The sequence below is a fragment of the Dipodomys ordii genome, unplaced genomic scaffold (assembly GCF_000151885.1).
Source record: "Dipodomys ordii isolate 6190 unplaced genomic scaffold, Dord_2.0 Scaffold4, whole genome shotgun sequence".
NCBI lineage: Eukaryota > Metazoa > Chordata > Mammalia > Rodentia > Heteromyidae > Dipodomys > Dipodomys ordii.
The window spans coordinates 15,588,543-15,595,497 of record NW_012267220.1 but is presented as its reverse complement, the minus strand read 5'-3'; positions in this window follow the sequence as shown (position 1 = coordinate 15,595,497).

The window sequence follows — 6,955 nt, the reverse complement described above, 5'->3', positions numbered from 1 at the left end:
TTTTGGGACTTACACCACAACTCACCGGAGCCCACTAAATCTCTTGAATAACCTCTATTTCCTGTGGAGCTGACCTTTTCTCAATCTTTAAAAACAAACAAACAAACTTCATACTCTTTTTAAGCATTTCTGCTTTTAAACATTCCCTTTAGCAAAAACCATACTGGAAGAGAACTCAAGCAAAGCCTACCTACCTGGAGCTGGCAGGGTGGCTCAAAAGTAGAGCCCAGCTAGCAAACATAAAAAAAGGCCCTGAGTTCAGACTCCAGTATCTGTTCTCAGCCCAAAGGAAAAACCACTGCGCCTTATTTGTGCCCTTAAAATAGCAAAATAGTTAGTTGGCCCCAAGTAAATTAGGAGGCATGTAAGGCAGGAAGAGCTAATGTATACATGAACACACACACACACACACACACACACACGCATACTCACATGCACACAAGCACACACAGAGTTTTATTTCAACGAAACGATGAATGAAAGAGTAAATAGAACTTCCATAGCAAGTTGTAAAGATAAGTATGGTGGATCACACCTATAATCTTAACTACTCAAGAGGTTAAAAGTTTGAGACTCCTATCTCAACCAAGAAAAGGCTGCCTGTCATCCCAACTACACAGGAAATAAATAGAAGAATTGTAGCCCAAGATGGCTTGGGTAAGACTGTATTTGAAATACAACAAAAATCCCTGCAGTCAAACCTTAATACACCCCGTTCCCCTTCCCCAAACACCTAAACCAAAAACATAGCCAGTTTCTTGGGTATATTCGTGGTACCTACTTTGATTGACCTTTTGGTGAAGTGTTTCTATAATCACCACCTTCTCTAGGAGAAATAAAACATGGTAAGCTATCTGCACATTTTTTGAGATACCTGAACAACCAGCACATGGCACCAATTATGGTGAGAGCCACAAGGTAGAAAGGTAAAGTGAATGTTGTCCTCTTTAAGCCCCAAATGAAAAGCAGGAATCTTTATTGGTTGGTGTAGCCACTTGGGCTGGATATACACAGGCCTTGTCTGGTGCATTCATGGCTTTTCCTATGATCTGTTTTACTAGCTTCTCTGGCTGTCAAGTCTGGTGATAGGCCAGAGAGGACTGGACTGGAAGCTTGAGGCTCCTCATTGGTGTTGGCCTGCGGACCCAACAAATCAATGGAATAACCATAGTATAGGGTTCCTAGAAGCTGGCTGCGGCTTAGCCAGGCCTGCTGTGCACAGAGTGTGGTGGTGCTGAGGAAGTTCCAGCTCAGCTAGGGAGCAATGCAGTTCTGGGAAAACACCAGGCCCTCTGTGTTCTTCCGTCTCTTGCAAATCACAGGCACTGCTGGCCCCAGACCTTCTCCATCTTCAACCTGCTCTGAATCTAACTGGGAAAATCCTCTCCAAGCCATGCCTATGGCACTGTGTTAAGACCCCAAAAGCACAGCCCAGGGCTTCTGTCCCCAGGGCTGTTAGCTTGGGCCTGAGGATATGTGTGTTCACTGCTTACTGGAAAATTTACCTGATGCTCACAGAAACCAATGGCCCCTCATGGAGCTTGTGAAGAAAAGTAGACTTTTCCTCTTTAAGAATTTATTTACCTGCCTCCAGCTGTTTGTTCAAACCCCAAATAGGATCAGGAAGTTCTCTTCTTCTTCCTTGGGAAATGATGTGATAAGCCCAGGTGAAAAATGCAAAGGACAAATTGTCTTCAGCCAAGATGGTATAGATAACATCCAGTCAGCAGAGACCTGGGGTGACAGGAATGGCTGGAGGGAGACATGGGTCTTTATTCTGGTAGGGCAGGTTTAGATCTTTGCAGATTAGAGCTTTAATGCCTCTCTCTCTCTCTCTCTCTCTCTCTCTCTCTCTCTCTCTCTCTCTCTCTCCTTCCTTTCTTCTTTCTTTTCTCTATTTTCTCTCCTTCCTTCCTTTCTCTTTCTTTCCATCTTTTTTCCTTCCTTCCTTCCTTCTTCCTTCCTTCTTCTTTCTTTCTTTCTCTCTCTCTTTCTTTCTTTCTCTCTTTCTTTCTTTCTTTCTTTCTTTCTCTCTTTCTTTCTTTCTTTCTTTCTTTCTTTCTTTCTTTCTTTCTTTCTTTCTTTCTTTCTTTCTTTCTTTCTTTCTTTCTTTCTTTCTTTCTTTCTTCTTTCCATCTTTTTTCCTTCCTTCCTTCCTTCTTCCTTCCTTCTTCTTTCTTTCTTTCTTTCTTTCTTTCTTTCTTTCTTTCTTTCTTTCTTTCTTTCTTTCTTTCTTTCTTTCTTTCTTTCTTTCTTTCTTTCTTTCTTTCTTCTCATCCAGATATCCATTGAGAAGGTGTTGTATCTCTTGAACTCCCCCCAACCCCCCAAAGCCCAGGGATCTACCTCTAGCATTATCAAAAGAAAGGAAGAAGGAAGAGAAGGATCAGGAAAAAGATAATTGAAGGGGGTATTGTGGGGGTGATTCCAGCCTCAGAAAGACAATATTAAAAGGCCAAATGCTTCTCTAACAATACAGACCCACTGCCTGGAGCCTGAAGGAAAGCGCTGGATAGAGACACTGGGCTGGGGCAGGCTCCCTTTCCCCTTCCCCATTAGGCCCTTTCAGTCTTTACTAGAGTACCCTGCCAGCCTGCAAGGTGAGGACAACTGTAAAAGAAAATGAGTTACCTAGAAATGTTCACATCAGCACTGTTCACAGTAAGCAAAAGGGGTGAACACAATCAAACATGCCTTGTATATACCACAGAATTGAGAAATAGGAGGGAAGGAAGGGGTGGGCCAGATGGGGGTGAAAATGTTCAAGTGATGACACTACAGCAAAGGTACAGCCCAGGAGGCATAGGGACTTGAGGGAGAATAATTCCAGGGGAGAAAGTGAGACTGCCTTCCTTTCACTGTCCTCTCCATGAAGAAGAATGCTGTTCTAGGAAGGGGATCTGAAGCTCTTCCTACAGCTATTTGCATTCCCAACACTCAGAAAAAAGTCTGGAAAAATCCTTTTGGAGGATGGTATGATTGGTGGCATTATTCATATTAGGTAAAAATAGAATTGTGTCTACTTTTATAAATGAATAACAGATTGGCTACTTAAGTTTCTAAAACCTCAAAATATTTAGTACTGGCACTCAAAATACAACTATTCATCCATCCCTGCTTTTAGCTCTTTTCTCCAGGAAAGCTTTTGGCATCAAAACTGGCAGAAGCTTTATTAAAATCTTCATGCTGGTCTTTTTGTATGTGTGTGCCTGTACACTTCAACTCAGGGTCTGGGCGCTTCCCCTTAGCTCTTTTACTTAAGGCTGGTGCTCTACCATTTGATACACAGTCCCACTTCAGGCTTTTTGGTGATTAACTGGAGATAAAAAGTCTTTTGGACTCCTAAATCTCTCTGTCCTACTGAGTGGCTGACATCACCACCCAATCCAGGAAGAGTCTGCTTTGTTAAATTTTAGGATTAGAACCTAACCCTCTCTGTTAAGCTCTCGGTTCCTTTAGATTAAGAAACATCACAGTACCAAGAGTGCTAGGTTCTCTTGGGATTGACTAACATTTAATTTGTTTATGCATATAATACTTAGTTAGCAGGAACTTGAAAGGGGTGGAATGGGCTTGAGGGGAAAGGACAAATGAAGAGGAGAAGAAGGAGAGAATGGAACTAAGAATCCAATGTATAAGGGCTAGAAAGGTGGCTCAGTGGTAGAGTGCTTGCCTTGCATTCATGAGGCCCTGGATTCAATTCCTCAGCACCATGTAAGCAGAAAAAGCCGGAAGTAGCCCTGTGGCTCAAGTGGTACAGTGCTAGCCTTGAGCTGAAGAGATGAGGGACAGCGCCCAGGCCCAGAGTTCAGGCCCCACGACTGGCAAAAAAAAAAAAAAAGAATCCTACAAAATTAAGAGTGAGGGAAGGGGTGGGTAAGAAAAGGTTGGATAAGAATGTTGAAAAGGGTTATTGATCAAGATATACTGTGTTCATAAACTACTTTGTTAAATGGCAACTCCTTTGTACAACTACTTAAAGATAATCAAATCATAAATAAATAAATGAAATTCTTTGATTGACAATATAGTCTGTGTATGTTTTGTTTGCTTTTATTGAATAGATTTGTAAGTTTCAGATTTTAAAAACATACACTGTATTTAGATTTTTTTTTTGAATAAGGAAATGAGAAAAAAAGAAAAACCATAAAAAGAGGTTGGTGGAGGGGAACCAGTGTACAGGATGCTTCTAGAGTTGTAAAGGTTGGTTAGACAGGCAGATAGATAGCTGTGAGCTACAGGCAAAGAGTCACCTGATAGCTGATTTATTACTATGCTTTGGGGAGAGGGGGTGTCTCTAAGTGTTTTGAAGCACTATCAGGAGATCTAAGTTCATCCAGAGTCCAGCAACTGCTATGTATAGATATAGTCCCTTATGGTGGCCACTGAGGACAAAAAATAGATAAGGTTGCCAAGCTCACTGTTGCTGTCTTCTGAGAAAGCTTGGAGTAAATGCTAGGGGCCTGTACTAATCATTATTATTGACACACTTCTGTGATAAACAACTTATGGCAAGAAGGATTTACTTTGACTCAGTGTCAGAGGTTTCAGTCCATGACCAATTGACACAGTGTTTCTGGGCCTGAAGTGAGGCAGATAATGATGGACTAGGGGCATGGTGGAGCAAAGCTGCTCACCTCATAGTGGGGGAGGGAGGGTGGGGGAGAGAAGGAGCAGGAACAGGCTGGGATAAGATATACCCTTCAAAGACCTACTTCTTTCAATTAGGCCCCACCTTCTACTCACCCATTCAGCTATGACTTCATTGGTGACTTTAGCATCTCTATGATCCAGTCAATCATCTGGGGACTAATCTTTAATATATGAGTCCTAGGGATTGTTTTACATCCAACCATATCAGAAACGAATGGTGACCAGACAAGAACGAATTAGGATTTGGTTGGTGGGTTGTTTTGTTTTGGTTGATGTTTTGTTTTTGTATCAACACGGGGATTGAACTCAGGACCTCAAGCTCTGGCTCTGTTTTTTTTTTGTTTGTTTGTTTGTTTTATTGGTGATTGGGCTTGAACTCTGGGCCTAGGCACAGTCCCTTAGCTCTTCAGCTCAAGGCTAGTACTCTACCACTTGAGCCACAGTGCCACTTCTGGTTATCTGGTGGTCAATTGGAGATAAGAGTCTCAGGGACTTCCTGGCCTGAGCTGACTTTGAAACATGATCCTCAGATCTCACCCTTCTGAGTAGCTAAGATTACAGGCAGTGAGCCACCGGTTCTGGCTCTGTTTTTTGCTCACACGTAGTGCTTTTCCACTTGAGCCATGCCTCTAATCTGACCTTTTTGTGGGTCTGTTGGCTAGAGTCTCTGGTACTTTTCTGCCCTGTCTGCTTTGAATCCTAATCCTGAGATCTCACCCTCTTGACTAGCAAATATTATAGGAGTGAGCCACTGTGCCCCGGGGGTCTTGGTCTGAAAGAGATCTTGGAACAGCTCTTAATCTAAACGAAGCTTGACCTAGGGAATCTTAATGGCATTTTGGTTGCATGACTGAATTGCTTTTTATTTTTTTCTCCAGAATTAATTCTCTGATTTTTTTGTGTGAAAAAAATTTTTGACTGTTATGATAAAGGTGATGTACAAAGGGGTTATACTTATATAAGCCAGGCAAAAAGAACATACCTTTTTGGACAATTTCACTCCTTCCCTCCCTTTCTCCTAGTTTTTCCCTCCTGTGTCCCCATGCACAAGTTGTATACTTCATTTTCTTTTTTTTTAATTTTTATTTTTTTATTGTGAAAATACTGTACAGAGGGGTTACAATTACATGGGCAAGATAATAAATACATTTCTTATCAAGCATTGTAGCCTCCTCCTTTGTTTCCCCTTCCCACACTCCCCCTGCCCCCCCAATCATCCCACCCCCCCACCAAAGTTGTAAAGTTCGTATCACCAATCTATTTGTTCACCCTTTGCTCCCCCATTTCTGTTCTCCCCTTACCCTCCCAAAGACAGATAAATGAACAAACAAAACAAATGAAAATGAAAACAAAAATGGTAACAAAGGAAAAAACCTCTTGTTTCCATTGCTTGGAGTTTATTTCAATATATATTATTGTATATGATCAGAGACACATGGGTGTGGTGCCTTTGTGTTCCTCCTCTAAGCATATCCTCCTCTGGTCTCACTGTGTATGAATGCCTGCTGGATCCTATACATGCCTGAATGTCTAGTTAAGAGAATGTGAAGGAAAAGAGATAGGACTAAGCTCCCATGGGTGACCTTCTATTGCTACATCCATGTTTAGGGGCTTGAAAGACATTGGAAACTGAATAGTGAATGAAGTATGAGAAAAGGAGACCCTGAGTCACCACCTGCAGAAGAACTACCCACTCACCAGGAATTCATGCTACACATGGGGCGGGGGGCGGGGGGAGGTTTGAGGGTTATAGCAGTTAACAACATTAAAACACCCTGGAAGATGAGCTTATTACACACATTAGTTGTTACCTCAATTAGACTGAAAATACCTTTAGGACACATCTATCTAAAAAAGCCTAGCATAAAATCACACACACAGTGATCCTTTAGTTAACACTGAACAGGACTTCAGATGCAGTGACACTGGGCCTTTGTGATTTGTTTTGAACATCACTTGGGAAGTTTCCCATTAGTATTCATTAGTATTGGGTTCTAGGACCCCCAAGGACACTAAAATCCAGGGATGTTCAAGTTCTTGAAGAATATATACACTATCCGCATAAAACCTCTGCACGTCCTCCCATATATTTTAATACTTTCTAGATTACTTATTTTACCAAATGCAATGTAAATATTATGCAAATATTTGTTTTTCTCTATTGTTTAGGGAATAATGACTAGAAAAACTCCCCATCTGCTTAGTACAAATGCAATTTTCTCCAAATCTGCCTTTGGATGACTCTGTAGCTGGGGAACTCCTTGTGGTATAGAGGACTAAGTAGGATATTGTGCTATCGGTC